Source organism: Coturnix japonica, chromosome 10 (assembly GCF_001577835.2).
Source record: "Coturnix japonica isolate 7356 chromosome 10, Coturnix japonica 2.1, whole genome shotgun sequence".
NCBI classification, from domain to species: Eukaryota; Metazoa; Chordata; class Aves; order Galliformes; family Phasianidae; genus Coturnix; species Coturnix japonica.
In genome coordinates this window covers 17,312,458-17,328,621 of record NC_029525.1, presented here as the reverse complement: position 1 = coordinate 17,328,621, position 16,164 = coordinate 17,312,458, and the positions used below count along the sequence as shown (strand labels likewise).

Genomic DNA, 16,164 nt, shown 5'->3' with positions numbered 1-16,164 from the left:
TTATTCACTATAACACAGCCCATGACACAAACTGAAACGATAACTGCAGAATGGTGGATTTGCAAGAAATTTCATGAAAGCAAAATGCCTGAAACCCATCGCTACCAGCAGCTACTTGGATCTCCCATACAAAGAACAGGGGTGTCTTGGAAGAACGAGGCATTTCAGTTGCACTCTGAGGCACTGACAGCTGAAAGGAAAGTGAAACAGATCTGAAACATGTGAAAGAACGCTGTAATGCTCAACAAACATTTCTTCAACAGAACGAGGAGTTACAGCTGAAGGGCTCTGTCTGTGACCAGCACCATTTCAGAACACCACTTCCTCAGCAGCAGTCTCTCAGTGTCACTGTCTTCTTGCTCTGCTAGAAACTTGCAGGCCCAGCTTGCAAAAATAAATAAAAACTGCAGAGGAATAAGAACTAATTGAGCTAAATGAGAAACTCCTGCTAAATTTTGGATGCTCTCCATCTCTCAACTTATGGAGAAGTTAGAAATAAGCACACAGACAGCGGGGCCCATCGTGCAGCCAGACTCCTCAACCAAAACAAATCAAATTCCTCACATTTTCCCCACCCTGAAACATTCCTTAAAAAGAAGGACACAAAAATCGCTGTTTGCAACATTAAGGGCACTAGAAGATGCACCAATGGGAAATAGGCAATGAAGGAATGGCACCAGGAGTTTGGAGCAGGGAGCTGCCCCTACCTCTGCCTCTTTGTCCATATGATATGATATGATTTAACTGGGATATGATTTAACTGGGAAGTATTGGTGATGGTTGGACTGGATGATCTTCTAGGTCTTTTTCAACCTTGATAATTCTGTGATATGAAGTGTTTGCTTAGTTCTTCCTAATGCTGTGAAGCCCTTGACAGAGCTCAGAAGGTAACTCTAATCTATAAACACCCATCTGACATTTCCTGCTCAACAGCACAACACAAGCACGTGCTCCTGCACGGAAGCTGCGTGAGTCACGAGGGCAGCATTCACTCCACCACCCATCAGCCCTCCCCCAACGCCTGGGTGCCACTTCCCTGCCTCACTGCAGGTCACCCCACGGCACACGTTGGGCAGGAGGCCCACAGAAGCACTGCATGAGGCCACCGCTTTCCCACCTCCCAGTTGCTCGTTTCCAAATCTGGGCTGCAGCACTGGCAGCCAGATGGCAGGAACGCAGCCATTCGATCCTGCTCTCACTGCACCACTGCTGCTGGCTGAGGAAACAAGGACGTGTCTTTCCCAGACCTACTTCAGGTAACCAGTATGGTCTGAAAGAAACAGCTTAAGGATGCTACAGCAAACCATGAGTATCACCCTACGGCATCCACCAGCTTCCCTTCTACATCTGTTTATTAGAAAGGACGTTCTACCCACAGCTCTTTTTCAAGAGCTGCTACATTTCTAAAGGCTGTATCTACATATCAGGTACGAAAACTGTTCAGGTTACCCAAACAAAACATCCGGATACAACCCGAGACATCCACTGTAGGGCTATGAAGCAAAAAGCAACAGGCCGCTTAGTGCACACTGCAGTGTCAGTGCGTGCCCTGCAGCTCCTCACCCAGTACAACATCTCCATCAACAAACATGCCACTTAGGAGAAGTGCACCCATGTCACAAAACAGAACCCTCTTGTTTCACAAATGCTATTTAGGCAGAATAACCACTTTCCCAGGAACCTTAACTTCTAGGGAACTAATGTGTACGCAACTAACAGAGCCATCAACATGAAATGCCATTTACTGCAATTTCCATCCAAAAGAAAACAGCACAGAGAAGTCTTGACAGAATCTTTGTTTTCTGCTCCCTCCTCTGCTTCGCTGGGGGAAGGACTTACCTAGGAGGAAAGACACCTTGACCTGAGAGCTAAAAGCAAGCATCAGTAAGCTGGGTTTTTTAATACCTTTCTTTTAATTAAATTAAGCAGCATCAGCAGGGAAGCACAACATTGAGAACCAGTCACAAACAGCTGTTGAAAGATGCTGTCTACAAAGCAGAGCCCAACCACCCTCAGCAGCAGCACGAGGAGCCCCAAAGCATACGATGCCTTCTACAGAGGGTTACTGCTCCAGCAATCAGCCCAGGATCTATCTGGAGAATTTAACAAGTTATTTCCGGATGCCCGTGATAACTAGAAGCTGTGAACAAGCTCCAAAACACATCCAAGAGATCTGCCAGGACAACAGGCAGCGTTTGGCTGGGTACCACACCACACAGCGTGCCTTGAGCTATGAACAGGTCCTCCTTAGCTCCCCAACCATCAACATGAATGCTGAAAGGGGGGGAAATAAATAGAACACATCACCCTAGTCTGATGATGAGAGAAGAAAAAAGATTCAGATTCTTTTTCCCAAATAAAAGCAACTAGGAAGCATTAGATTAGTATGGAAATGCTCTTGGAATTAATCTCAGTATGCCTCCGCCATCCAGCTGTAAAAATAGAGGAGAGTTCCTGCATGCTACAAGCGGCCTGTTTAACCCCATATAAATCTTATGGAAAAGAAAGAGCTACACAAGCCCTCAGCACACACTGAGCTCTTGGGTTTCTACACACCTACAGCTTGTGAGAATGACAGATCCTAAAAGATAGGAATACTTGTACCCCTGTGAAGGCACGTCCCTAGGTCCTAAATTCTATCTGCAAGACTTACACAAGGAAACTCAACTGCATCAAATGAAACCAGTCTACCGAGAACCTACAGGAGGGAGTGAAACGGCCAATTCATGGGAGCTGAAGCCTCCATGACAGGTTGTAACTTCCTGCATTTGTCCAACGCAACCAAAATACTAAAAGGTTGAAGTCACAGTAATTCAAAAGGGAAGGGAGGCAAAAGCACAGAAGAATGGTCATAAATATGCAACGTGCCGCAACCTTTAAGGAGGCAATTGGTTTTCATAATGAGAAACTCAGCTGTCTCCCGGTGTGATACGTACACTGCTTTGGCAAGCAGGGCAGCTCTAAAAGAATAGGTACAAACCAATGGCAGGTACACTATTATTTGCCTTTTATTGCACACACAAGGGGATTGGGTTTCTTTGGTTTAAGAGATACTCTATGTTTGCTCAGTTTATCTGTGCTGATAAAGAACATTTCACAGCTGTATGACCAGAACTACATAATCACCTCCCTGACACTAAAAACAATTCTAGTCCACAAAAAATAATACATCAAAATGACATTGACTACAAACACCAAAAGCAGCCTGGGCTGACCTACTGTTAGCATCTCTGTGCTTGTGGGCTTAAGGTCAGACAGTGCATTCGTGATTTTCACTAGCTCCCATGCTAGCAGAGAAAGCACCCTGCCAAGTCACCGGGTGTTACTTATTTCAGTGTGTAGATAAACAATGCGCTTCCCTGCTACTAATGTTACGGCTGAGTATCTTTGAACATAAACATTCCAACCCTTGAAAGAACCCACCTCAGCTCCAAGCACCTCCCAAGAGCAGGAACCCTCTCTGGCATGGAAGAGGTCACCTGAAAAGTGTGGAACTTTGCAAGAGCTTCTGGCCAGGAGGTCCTGCAATTTGCTGCTGTACTTCTGCTTTCAGCTCACGTGAAAACTGAGTGCACCCAAACCATTCAGCTCTGCTCCGAACTCCACAGATGAAGGAGCGCAAAGAACACCAGTACAATCACCCAGGTTGGAAGGATGTTCCATATGGCCCAGCCCAACCACCAACTTGCCCAACCGAATGCCATCACACAGCGTCACATTCACACACCTCCTAAAAGCCAACAGGGGCTCCACCAGTCCCAGGCTGCCCACATCAGTGCCTGCCCACCCTGTCCAGGAGGGAATTCTTCCCAGAATCCAATCCGATCCTCCCCTGCTGCAACCTGAGACCATTTCCTCACATCCTACCCCTTGTCACCTGAGAAGAGAGACTGACACCTCCTCAGCTGTAGGCTCCTGGCTGCCAGTAACAACAAGCAATCCAAGCAGACAATTTTAATATAATACCCACACATTTAAAGTTCTCTTCTGTTTTGTTGGTTGGTTGTTTTTTAACTTTGACTTTGGAGTTTTGGAGCGTTTGTATTTTGCAGTGGAGTAAAGGCAGCAACCTGCTAGTGCAGCAAAGGGGAAGATATGCTGCAAGAAGGCAGCCACAGCCCTCCATCCACAGCCCTCCATCATGTCTATGCTGGGTTTGATTTAAAGGCACTCACATTTTTATCTTAATCCATAACAAAAGTTTTATCGCTCTCAAGAGATCGTACCCACTAGGTGAGCTATATTAGGACTTCTGCTATTAAATAAGGCTGCTGACAATAGTAATCTTCATTCCAGTTCTTGGAGACTTGAAGGGTTTTTTTCAGCCACGCTCAGACTTAATTGTCCCCGGTGTATTTATCCTTGCAGATGGGAATTACTTTTACAGAGCTACGCACTAGCATAATTTTCATGACAAGTAATTGCAGAAATACTAGTTTAGACGATCCCTGGATACAAAACAATATGCCTCAAGACTAACAGCTTACACCTAGGGCTAAAAAGGAAGACAATTACTTTCAGCTATTTGGGAGAGGGTCACTGCCAGACAAATTTCCTTCTTATTAACAGCGTTCTTATCCTTAACTAAAGCCTTTCAGCTGGCAGACAAGAGAGAATTCCTACACCATACACTTCAGTGGAGCCCATGCCGGCTGCAAACACAGCTGTCCCAAGAGCTGGTAAACACACCATGTCCTATTACAGCCCCAAGCCGGTTACAGCACAAGACTACATCGGTAAAAATCAAAATATAACTTGTACAGCATTCAGTAATAGCCTGAAAGATTGTCTCTTGGTTTCTAAAGCATTGAGACATCACAACGTTTGGAAGCAGCATCACTGGGCAATCATTGATTCCTAAGTACAGCAATCTTCGGTTTAGAAAAAAAGAAAAGAATACACACATTTTTACATTTGCAATTACAACACAAAAGCAATGGTGACATCAACAATGTCACTGATTTGAGATTTACAGACAGGGAGTCTGCTAAATAAGGGCTAAATGCTCTTGTTTTTCAGCTGAACATCAGAGAATCAAGCTCTGGTTAGTTTCCTAATATCTCCATTATCTGCCTGAAGCACACGTAGCTTTGGGAAGTCAACCCAGAAGGGCAGCAGGAGAAGAATGTACCTGGAATTCAATGAATGCACTCACACTGCAGTGAGGATGGAGAGGCGGCTTCCATGAGAAGCTTAGAGAAGCTCTGAGCAGCAAAGCACACAACAATTCCAAGACTTACATTCTCACTTTTAGTTCTGATGTTTGCTTGCAGCAGTTATTTAAATCTCTACTGCATCAGCAGATGTCGGTTCTTCACATGCGATAGCTAACTTAAGCATCACTTGATTAAAACAAATTAATGCCATAATACATGCCTGCTTTCCTCCAAGGTTTTTTAAAAAAAACAACTTTCCTATTTCTTTACATTACAAAACTGCAAAGTTCTGCTCTATTCTGCACATGCTGTAAATTAGCACCAAGTACTGACAAGTTAGTTGTCCACTGTAAACAAATGAAGTTTTCCTACTTAGCTCGCTTGATATAACACTTCAGGATATGAAATTATACAAACAGATGCTCAACACATTCTCCAATAGGCTGCTGTTTTGTTTGAGTCTTTCTCCCTCAATGTGCTCATTTTCCTAGGATGCAATGCAAGATACAGGCTGAGTCATCGCTGACATCACCGACATCCAGAAAAGTCTTAACGATCACATTAAACTTGGGTAACAGTTTGAAAACTATGGAACAGCAGGATGAAGCCAGCATCTAATCGATCCTCCCTTCCCTTGGAAGTAACCAATTATGCCCTCAGAGAAGGAAAACTAAACAGCTGGAATAATCTGTCCACAATTCTCATTAACGTAAAAAAAACAAAGAAAAAAAAACTAAGATAGCATCTTCTGTTAGACTTTAATGCACCCTCCTTAGGAAGCTCCATCCTGAAAAACACATTGCGAACGTACTGAGGAAGAGCTGCAGGACACACACACAGCGATGGGCAGCAGCTGCTGGCCTTGCTCAGGTGGGGCCATGGCCACCCCAGCTCTGGCATTGGGAACCACTCACCAGTATCACCAGTACCTCATAGGATGCATGGAAGTGTTTGGTACTGCTTTCATCTGGAACCATCTGAGCATAAAAACAACAATAGTCAATAAATCCAACGAGAGGAAAAAGTAGAAAGGGAGGAAGTGCTGGAGGAAGGAAGAATGGAAGGAAGGGAGAAGAACAGGAAAATTAAGAGATCAGATTAAATAACACGTATGGGAAACACTTGTGATTTATCATTAGAATATCACCCTTGCCCAAAGGGGAAACGGAACCCAAATGAAATAGATCTCCTCACAATAAATACCTATGAAATACTCAGGCCAAATACCCTATTCCCTTGTAATAGTGGTCCACTGAGAATAATGATTTATCACTGCTAACAAGTATTTTTAATTGTTATGGCAGAAATGAGCATGTGTCAATAAGTAGAAAAGCAAACAGTCCATCAAGCAATCACGCTGCCAGCCTTGTCGTTTGGGGTTGTTCTTTTCCTCCCTTTCACATCACCATTCCTCCAAGCACCAGGTGAGATGCATCACACAACAGGAACCATCTCAGCAGACCTGCAGAGTCCACCTAACACAGCAGGAAGCCTCCAGCTCACACATCAGCGTTCTCAGAGCACAGATTAATGGAAATTCACCTCTACTTTGACAAAGCGCTGATCTCAAGCATGTCTGAGTGAGGGGAAGAAGGCAGCAATTGGGGAACAGTTCAGTGGGATGCAACTACTTATGCTCACCATAGGAACACACAGGGCTATACATGAAACTAAATCAGTAAGGGTAAGATAGGTAAGAGTAAAACCACTCTTACCTATCCTAACTGTACAGGTGCTTTACATATGGAATTATTTATAACACGCAACAACATGACATGGAATTTATATTTACATCAGATATTGAGACACCTCTATTTTAAAGTGTCATTTATTATGGGAGATGAGAAGTTAGTACTTGGGTAAAAAATATCAATGTCAAAGGTGGGTGAACATGTAGCCAACAGCCACAAGGAGAGGAAGCAGACCTTCCTGCTTTTCTTCAGCACTCAAAAGCAGATAAAGACATCAGTTCCAATGACACCAGCCAGTGACAGCACATAGAGATGTATCCAGGCTGCCACAAAGTGATCCTAAAACCACACTCCTGCTACACCCCTGAGACTTAGGGCTGCTTGGTCCTCCCAACCCTTCCAGTGTCGCCTACAATAGACAAACATATTTTCACATCTATTAAGTGCATCGTGTTACCTGCAGGCTCAAAGACAAGCATGCAGTGCTTAAGAACGCATTAGTTAGCAATGATTAATCCCAGGACAAAACACTCAGCAGTGTTAGAAAGCTAAGAATACATCCTCTATGCAATATTTTCCTGGCCCACATACAGCACAGACAGAAACACCCCTTCCAAAGCCAGCCTAAGGATACACACCAAGGAACCTTGCTCGGTGCAAAGGGACATTCCATGCCATGTGCCATCAGCACCATCCGCTGCCACTGGATTATTCTCAGAGTCAAAATAATGCTGGATTAGTTTAATCTATTCACACAATAACCCCCTGCCCTGCATGGAAACAAACTGCCTGATGGAATGAAGGGGTTTTTTTTGTTGTTTTTTTTTCTTTCTTTTTTTTTCTCCAAACAAGCCAAGTTTTAGCCACACCTATGATTTAAAATACATTGTAACTCTGCAAGTAAACTCCAGAAACACACTGCGTTTGACTTGGCTTTCTCCATAAAAGAGCCGCCTAAGAAAACTTTGATAGCACAGTTCAAACTTCCATGGAAACCAAGACCAAGTGAGAACAGAGACGCTCTGCCTTCCTGCAGCAGCACCCACAAACAGCTCTCCTTGCTCCCCATGGAGCACAGGGGGCGATGCTGCAGCCACTGCCCCATTTATTTAATCTTCAGTGGCCGAACCACTGCCCCACCTCATTAACAGCACTCATCCAAATCCCGCTCTCAAGAGGAATTTGCATATATACAAGCCTTCTGTAGCTCATTAATGTCATCCGCATGACTCTCACTTGCTCATGAATTTATACTCTGTTTGTCCCTTTTCACACACACAGACCAAAGGCATTAAGGGAAAAAAAAGATTTAGGATCTCCTGACAAAAGCAGGATTTTCTGGGTTTCAGCCCAGCACTTTACAATGAAGTGTCTTCATCTCTCTGTCTCCTGGTAGGCTCACTAAATAACACGGGGCTTCTTCCCAGGTAAGGATGCTGTAAGCTGTGCATTATTTCCCCATCTCGGCTCAGCCTGGATCCCAAAAGCACCAAAAACCCTCTTTCAAGAAAAAAAATCCAACCAGAGGCACTGAGGAGCAAAGCAGCCCATGCAGTTAATCCACTAACACGGAGCTCTAGTCCTTTACTAAGCTATGAGAATGTAGGCTGAAAAACAAAGCTGCCTTAAAAAAAAAACAAAACTGTTCTAATTAACTGAACATAGGCAACAAGTTTCAACACATCTCTGCTTCCCCTTCAAACAGCTGGGCACCTCCTCGGTTGTACCTATGGTTAAAAACAACTGAGTAGCACAGGTCGAAAGAAACTCTGAAATCCCAGTCCACACACACCAGCTGGGTATTCTTACAGCTTTTTCGTGTTTTTAAACAGGCCAGAGATTCCTAGCTTGCTATTCAAAGTTCTATTACGATCTCATCCAAGTTAAAACAATAGAGGATGGTCACGCATGGAGTTCTGCAGGGGCCCACGCTGGCACACACAGCTTAACCTGCCTGGTAGTGACCTAGAAAACAAAGTGATCAGCTGTGACAAAGTTGCTGACAATAGAACGTGGTCTTAAGGATGAAGGCACACTGAGGAAGACCTCAGGAGACTGAGTGCCAGAGCAATTCAACACATGGAAACGTAACGTGATGCCTATGGAGACAGATGGACTGAGCTCGGCATAAGCAGCAATGGGCTCTGAACGACCTTTCCCACCCCCAGAGCTGCTTCTGGCCCCTCGATAAACAGACACATGGAAACATCGGCTCAGTCGCAGTCAAACACACAAGTTACTGTTAGAAATCATTTAAAAAGAAATAGAGAATATGATAAACCATTACTTGCTATATTAATCCCTGGTTCACCCACATATCAAAGTGTAGATGGCTTCGGTTGCCTCATCTTAAAAATACATAAATGTTAGAAGTGACAAGGTTCACAAAAGGGTGACAGAAGTCATTGGGCAAAGGCTCAGACTTTTCAGCCTTGAAAACAGGATGGACACAACAGCAGCCCATAGAACCATGCGCAGCATGAGCAGAGTGGACAGGGATCAGCTGTTCAGTGTCTGTAGTGACAAATAAGAGCCATCAGTGCATGAAGCTGGACAGAACCAGACTCCAAACAAAATGAGAAGGGCCTCCGTGCAGCAAGCAGCAGAACAACAGCAATTCCCATCACAGTGCTGGGAACAGAAGCAGAACAGGCATGCTCAGCAGCAACCTGTGTGAGCACTGGGGAAGGACTCATCCCAGCTCACCCAGCAGGGTCAGAGCTGAACAGAGCTCTGCAGGGAGGTGGGACTTATCTCCCGTATCTGCCCCTTGTTGGTCTTCCCCATACATTCACTTCTGGAAGCTGGAAGGAAACACAACTGAGCTAAATGTACCCCTGGTCTCATGCTCTTCAACACGCGTTTGGAGCACATCTCTATTTTTAGCCATTTCCTCAGAACTCCAAGTGACATTGTCAAGAGCTCTCATAAAAATGGTACCTCTCAACTGAAAGGGTCGGATCCCAACAGCAAAGGGGGAAAAGTGAAAATGACGGACTGCATGAAAACCTGGGCGCGCTCCCTTTAGAAAACCATTATCTGAAGCACTTGTAATTCAAACTGACAACTGTTCTGATTCTTGATTAAAAAAATTTGAAGCCCTGCCATCAAGTGGCCTCGGCAGATTCCCTGCTGAGATACTGCTAAGTCAATGTGGAACCTAAGGAAAAGAACAGCTTTGTTTCCGTACCGCTGCTGAAGTTTCTACATGTTGCATTTCGGTGCGATGTATTTATAGGTGTGCCAACAACTCCATAGATAGCCCGAGCACAGCCGCCCCTAACTGATTTTCCAATAAGCTGAAAATCTACACAAATACTTGGCCTCTTTGAAAGGCTCTTATTTTGCACCAGGGAAACGAGATACAACATCTGCACAGAAGTGAGATCATTTTGTCAAGGGAGTCTCAAGAAACACTATAAGGAATGGATATATCAGAAACTATTCCCATCCACGCAACGTTTTTACAACTCACTTTTGCAGCTCAGATTCCAGATCTTTACCTGTACCAAAGGCATTCTATCCCTACCGGATCTGACTTCTGCTTAGGTGTTTAAAAACAAACAAATAAAGAGCTGCACCCCTGCTGAATTGCCAAGCAAAACCAGGTTTGCTGCTGTTCCCATCCTACCTCCTACCCTGCCTGCTAACTGGTGGCTTCCAGTTGAAAAGCTGATCGGCTGCTTTATTAAGCACAAACCCTGGTGTACCTGCCTATGAATACTATCCCTCTGTCGTCACCTTTGCCTGCAGACTGTGATTCAGCTCCAGCCCAGCACGGATTCTGAGACCATTTACTATGTGTCTGCACATATGGGTTACAGCAACAAGGGATGCACCTCCGTAAAGTGAGGGAGCAGGAAGGAGAAGGTGCTCAGCTTTCAGCCAGCTTTACAACCATGTATTTAATTGGAGTGGGTTTGGAGGAAAGAGCAGGGGAGCTTCACATAGCAGCTTTCAGAATAGACAAGAACCTTCCTGAGCCTGCTGGTGAAGAGATGCCCAGCTCCTGCCGGCCACCTGCCACCACCTCCAACAGGAGACTGGCCACTTTTGAAGTCCAGCTCTTTGAAGCAACACATCTTTTCCAGAAGTACCAATGGACGGTCTCAGCATTCAGCTGTGCGTGTTCCTGAGGCTGGTAACGATCTGGTCCTACATTTCCACTACACGCACAAGAGGACAGGGCCAGGCTTATCAAAGGGGTACACAGCAGGGAGCAAGACAAAGAGAACAAGCTGAGACAAAAGGTTAGGACTGGATATTAAGAAAAACTGTTTCCACCACAGGACGGTTAAGCAGTGAAAGAGACTGCCCACAGAGGTTACACATCTCCATCGCCAAGGGTTTAAAGGCTAGATGGGATAAAGCGCTACCTAACCTGTTCCGACCTCACAGCTGAACCCACTCAGAGCAGGAGATGGACTGGGGACTTCTGGGCAGCCACTCAACCTGAAGTACCATACAATCTACAGTTGGGATCAAGGAGGCAAGTAAGCATCAAACTGAAAGCAACACTTAAGAAAAGCTAAAAGGAGAATGTTTCTGAACTCTCCGCTTGATGAATTTAGTATGACAGATCAGACCCACGCTGGAAACTAGGAAAGAGCACTCTTTGTATACGTTAAAAACATGTAAAACATGGTGAAGGAAACATCTACAGAGATAAAGAGCTGCTTCACAGCTTACTGCTCTGGAAAAGCAGCTGGTTGTGTATCAGCCCCAGAGCAGGGCAAAGACTAAAACCCTCCTTTTCTTACTCTGTCTTGCTGTTAAAACAGACCTCTAGGATGGAACGTGGCAACTGAAGCACTGCCTGCAGCCCGTGCAGCTCAGGTGGAAGCAGAACTCATACACAGCTAATAGCACACATCCAGGAAGCTCATTACCACTTCCTAAACAAAAACAGGGAACTTTGCTACAGAGCAACCTTCAGCGATGAGCATAAATGAGTAACACCATCTCTGCATGCTAAGCAAACTCCAGCATATCCACTGAGTCTTTGCCACACAGCTTCATGCTCTATTTGTGTCAAGTAGGGGCTTGAAGATGCTCCTTTTCCATTACTTATCATGTCACTTCCTGTATAAGCTTCTCATATATTGTTTCCTATAAAGGTCAAGCTTAGGTTGACCCTCGGGTAGTTACATACTAGCTTTCCATTTCTTTCATGCTAGATAAGCCCAGCAATACTCATCTTCTGCTAGTTCCCACTCTCCTTTAATTTCGGGATACAGTGCTTGCCTATGGAGTGCTCTGGTATCCTTTAGTACATGCTAATATAACAGCAGGGATGCAGCACCCCTAACACCAGACTAAGATTAAGCAAAAAGCTGAGAAATTCCTAAATCAGACATGGGAGCACCAGCAAAAGAAGAGAAATGACAACAGAAAGCCCTGTAGCACAGTGAACAGAGCAACAGCATTGCCTTACCTGCTAGGGAACTTAGGCAAGATTAGAATAAAGCTGGCTAAGTTGGTACAGCCCATCCTATGCATCCCTAACTCCATATATCCTCATCTTCAAAGGTTCAAGATCCTTTACTTTTGCTGTAGCCCTAAAGTTTCTCATTTGCCCCCAAACAGCCATATTTTTGGCAATGACTTACAGCTGTTCAAAACAGCTTTGACAGCACCAAGTTAAGTTACAGAAATAAACACCCTTCTGTAAGCTACTAGAGGTTCCTTTCTTCTCCTCACACCCCCCACCATTTTTACTAGCAAAAGAATCTGCTCTTAAGAAGCGCATTTAATTTCACCAACAGACGACCATTGAAGGCACTACCTGCAATTTTTGCATTGTAAAATCCAATTACTCTCATTTCAAAAAGCCCAAACCAACACTCGGAGCACGTCCTACATTACACAGAGCTGGAATAGCGACACAGCAATGGGACAAGCAGTACCTGGGCTTGACTGACAGGACTCCAAAGCTGCCAAGCACGTGCCCCAGCAGTCACCCAAACAATGTTTTCCTTTTTCACTCCCTCTAAGAACAGGACAAACTTTTCTCCTTTCTATGCTACCCAGAGGTGAAGTTCCTGCTTACCAAGGACAGCACGAGCTAACTGCAGAACGCACACAGTACGTATCGACAGCTTTGTAAACACAGAACCACGTTTGTATTCTTCACTCCTGGCTTTCTCTAGATTTTAATTTACTTTTACTGAAGGCCATAGAGCCGGGCCTCCCACTAGAAAGGAGCACCTGTAGCATCTCACATCTAAACAGAATTTTCTCAAGTGGAAACACAGCAGCAAAAGTAAACAGTGGATGCTGAGACAACTCAACGTTGCAAGCAGAAAGAAGCCAAAGGGCCAAAAACCAGCATCACCCCATAAGAGAAAAGCTGCAAGTGGTCCATCCATTTCCCAGCCATGAACCCTTTGGGACAACAGATAATACAGAAGTTCATAAGGTACCTGTTGAACACACTGGATCACAGCAAGGCAGGGAGCTACCCCAAATTCAGCTGTTTCAGATGAGACTCCTGTGCCAATGGGGCTCAGCCCCTACCCAAGCATCCCTGCCAGCACAAGGTTACAGATGTGGCCCCACGCAACAGCAAGGTGCTGGCAGCCGTGGACAGGGCTGGGTACCTCCAAACAGTTACAGGCAGCACTCGAGCCTCAAGTGTTTACAAGTTCTGTTTTGTTTTCCCCTGTAACAGCACTAAGGAGAAAAATGATCAAATGCCGACTTCTCCAAGAACAGATTACAGGAAATAAAACCCGCCATGCCAAATACATTAGTGACAAGTCCGCACTTATCTCAGCGCTCTGCATAAGCACAGGTCAGACTATAAACCATATCCATCATCTCCAGCCCCATAAATAACTTCGCTATCTGAAGAAATCTTAACTGCCCCGATCCAGCTCCAAGGGATGCTTTTAAGTATCCCTCGTGCACCTGATCCATAGCAGTTCCCATCAGCTGCACTGAGTGCTCCCCTGCCCAGCTGATGCTTGGCTTGATGCTCCTGGAGAATACAGCTACATTAGGTGCTTCTGCCCCCACCCATCTCTTCCCATCTGAGCTCTTTAACTGCGATTGCTAAATCTCTAGTAACCAAAACAGAGATACTTGGAGCAACTGGCGGTTATCCGCTCCCCCTTCTCACAAGTGGCAATAAATACAAACTTCATTTGCACAGCCCACAAACTCTTCCAGGATGGCCCCTGGCGTCTGGGAGGGGTTTTTACTGGAAATGTGCTGACACTGTATTTACGTGTACACAACAAGCAATCTGTCCTTATCGGCAATAAAGAAATGCTACGGATTGGGATTCTGACAGCTCAACAGTGATGCTCAGCTGCCAGTTCTATCCATCTGATATCTGCAATGCCAATGCTGGGGAGAAAAGGCTGAGCAGCGATACCCAGACCAGGCTACAGCTAAAAAGACAGCGATACTGACACACACCGATTTATTGGCATGAAAATAACGTAATCCAGGACTCACTTCACAATGAAAAGTGGATTATATTGCCTTTAATCACAGAAACACGCAACCCCAGCAACTTATAAAAGGATTAAGCAAAAATAGCTCCTAATACAGAGGAGTAAAATTCTAATTGAATACCAGAATAGGTAGCTTATGCTTATTAGCATCGACAACGCAACTTAACAACCGCATTTCCACACCAGAGATCCATTTGTCACTGATAGCAGCACCACCTGAAAGCCGTGCTGCCAGCCCCCCCCCCCAACCCCCAAAGAAATCTGTATTTAGGGGAGGGGTATTTCCCCACTGTGTGGTTTTTAATGGCTTGTTTTCATCACCATTGTGTGGAAATGCTATTATGAATTTTCATTCAAACTCTTGGCTCACTTTTTTTTTTTTTTTTTTATAATGGTATAAATTGTGTCTAACAAGAAACACACCAGGGATCTCTTCAATCCCCAAAGGCACTTTCTTAAAAGGAGAGAGAACAAAGGAGAAAACCTCCCAGCATGTGCTTACCAAACCAGCTTCTTAGGACAGTATCAAGAATGACAATACTAGAACATAAGCTTTTCTTTTTCATTCTTTGATCCATGTATAATTGAATTGATTATTGCAAATTGTGTAATGATTTCCAAAAGACCCGAGTAGAAGGCAAAGATCACAACAACCTAATAACCAATTTCAAGAGATGTAAGAAATATTGAAGGAAAGATTTAATCACTCAAGTATACTCCTTCCAATTAGAAAGAGCTTTAAATAGCTTACCTTGAGATAAATTACAGTCTGTATGCAATTATACAGGAATAGTAATTAAGATGGGGAAAATTCACGTTATGTCTCAACCTCCAGAGTTAGGGAGGTAATCTGCCAAGCAGACTTCCCAGTTACCTTGTTTCACCAACAGAAATGAAAACATATTGCTTCAATTCATCCAGAACCCGGAGAGTACCAAAGAATTCAGTAACCTTACAAGGCTACGATCTGCAAAGTAAGTTTGATCTTATCTGATTATTTTTCTTTCAATAGGACAAACATTCTCTAATGGGGCACAAGGCTGAAATGCTCTTGATGGCGGTAAGAAAATACATCACAGGAAACGTTATTTCATGACTTAACGTTAAGTGAAAAATTACAGCAAGCAAGATCCGTTGTTTCTCTTAAGGAAGAGAGACCTTTTATTTTACCTGGGGCATCTGGCAGTACCCCATGCCGTATCACATTCCCAGTTTAAATGTGTGTATGTTCCCCACATATAACCCCATGGTTCTTTACACAGGAAGGAAAGAAAGTTTTAGAGAAAGAAAAACTCTGACGAACTTCGCTGTGCACGGGCAAGCCAGATAGTGCGAATTATTACATTTGATTTTAGCTTTAAAGGTCACTAGATCTGAAATCAATGCCACTTCCTAATTAATCAGAGGAGAAACGTGGAAAAATTCCACCTCAGAAAATTATAATAATGAAAAGAACTCTGTGTTCGTTCCCCAAATAGCAGAGTCTTGGTCACAAACTCTCCCTTAGTTTTCTTTCAACTTTACAAAAGCAGCAAACATAAAAGCTTGCTTTCTGGAGATGTGCATCCACATGAAAACATCCCCTGCACCAAACCTGGCAGAGCTTCTTTCTGTTCGCCTCCCTTTTTCATGGACCACTCACCTTATCCAATACCCAACAACAGAGCCAGACCGCTCCTGGAAAGCCCAGGACATGATAGATATGACCCTGAGCAGAACTTTCATGCTTCTGAGTTTCCCTCTCCCTCCCAGAGAGGAGCATCCACCCACCTCTTATTTTTTTGTATGGCCTAGAGAGAAAAAAAGCAGTCAGACCTCTCCATCTCAAAGCCTTCGAAGCATGAATGTATGAAGTTA

General features: G+C 44.3%; 1 protein-coding gene across 3 annotated transcripts in view; it reads right to left on the bottom strand.

Annotated features, from left to right (window-relative positions):
• Positions 1-16,164, bottom strand: part of PIAS1 (protein inhibitor of activated STAT 1) — a 48,657-nt gene that overhangs the window by 30,736 nt on the left and 1,757 nt on the right. The window lies entirely within an intron of this gene.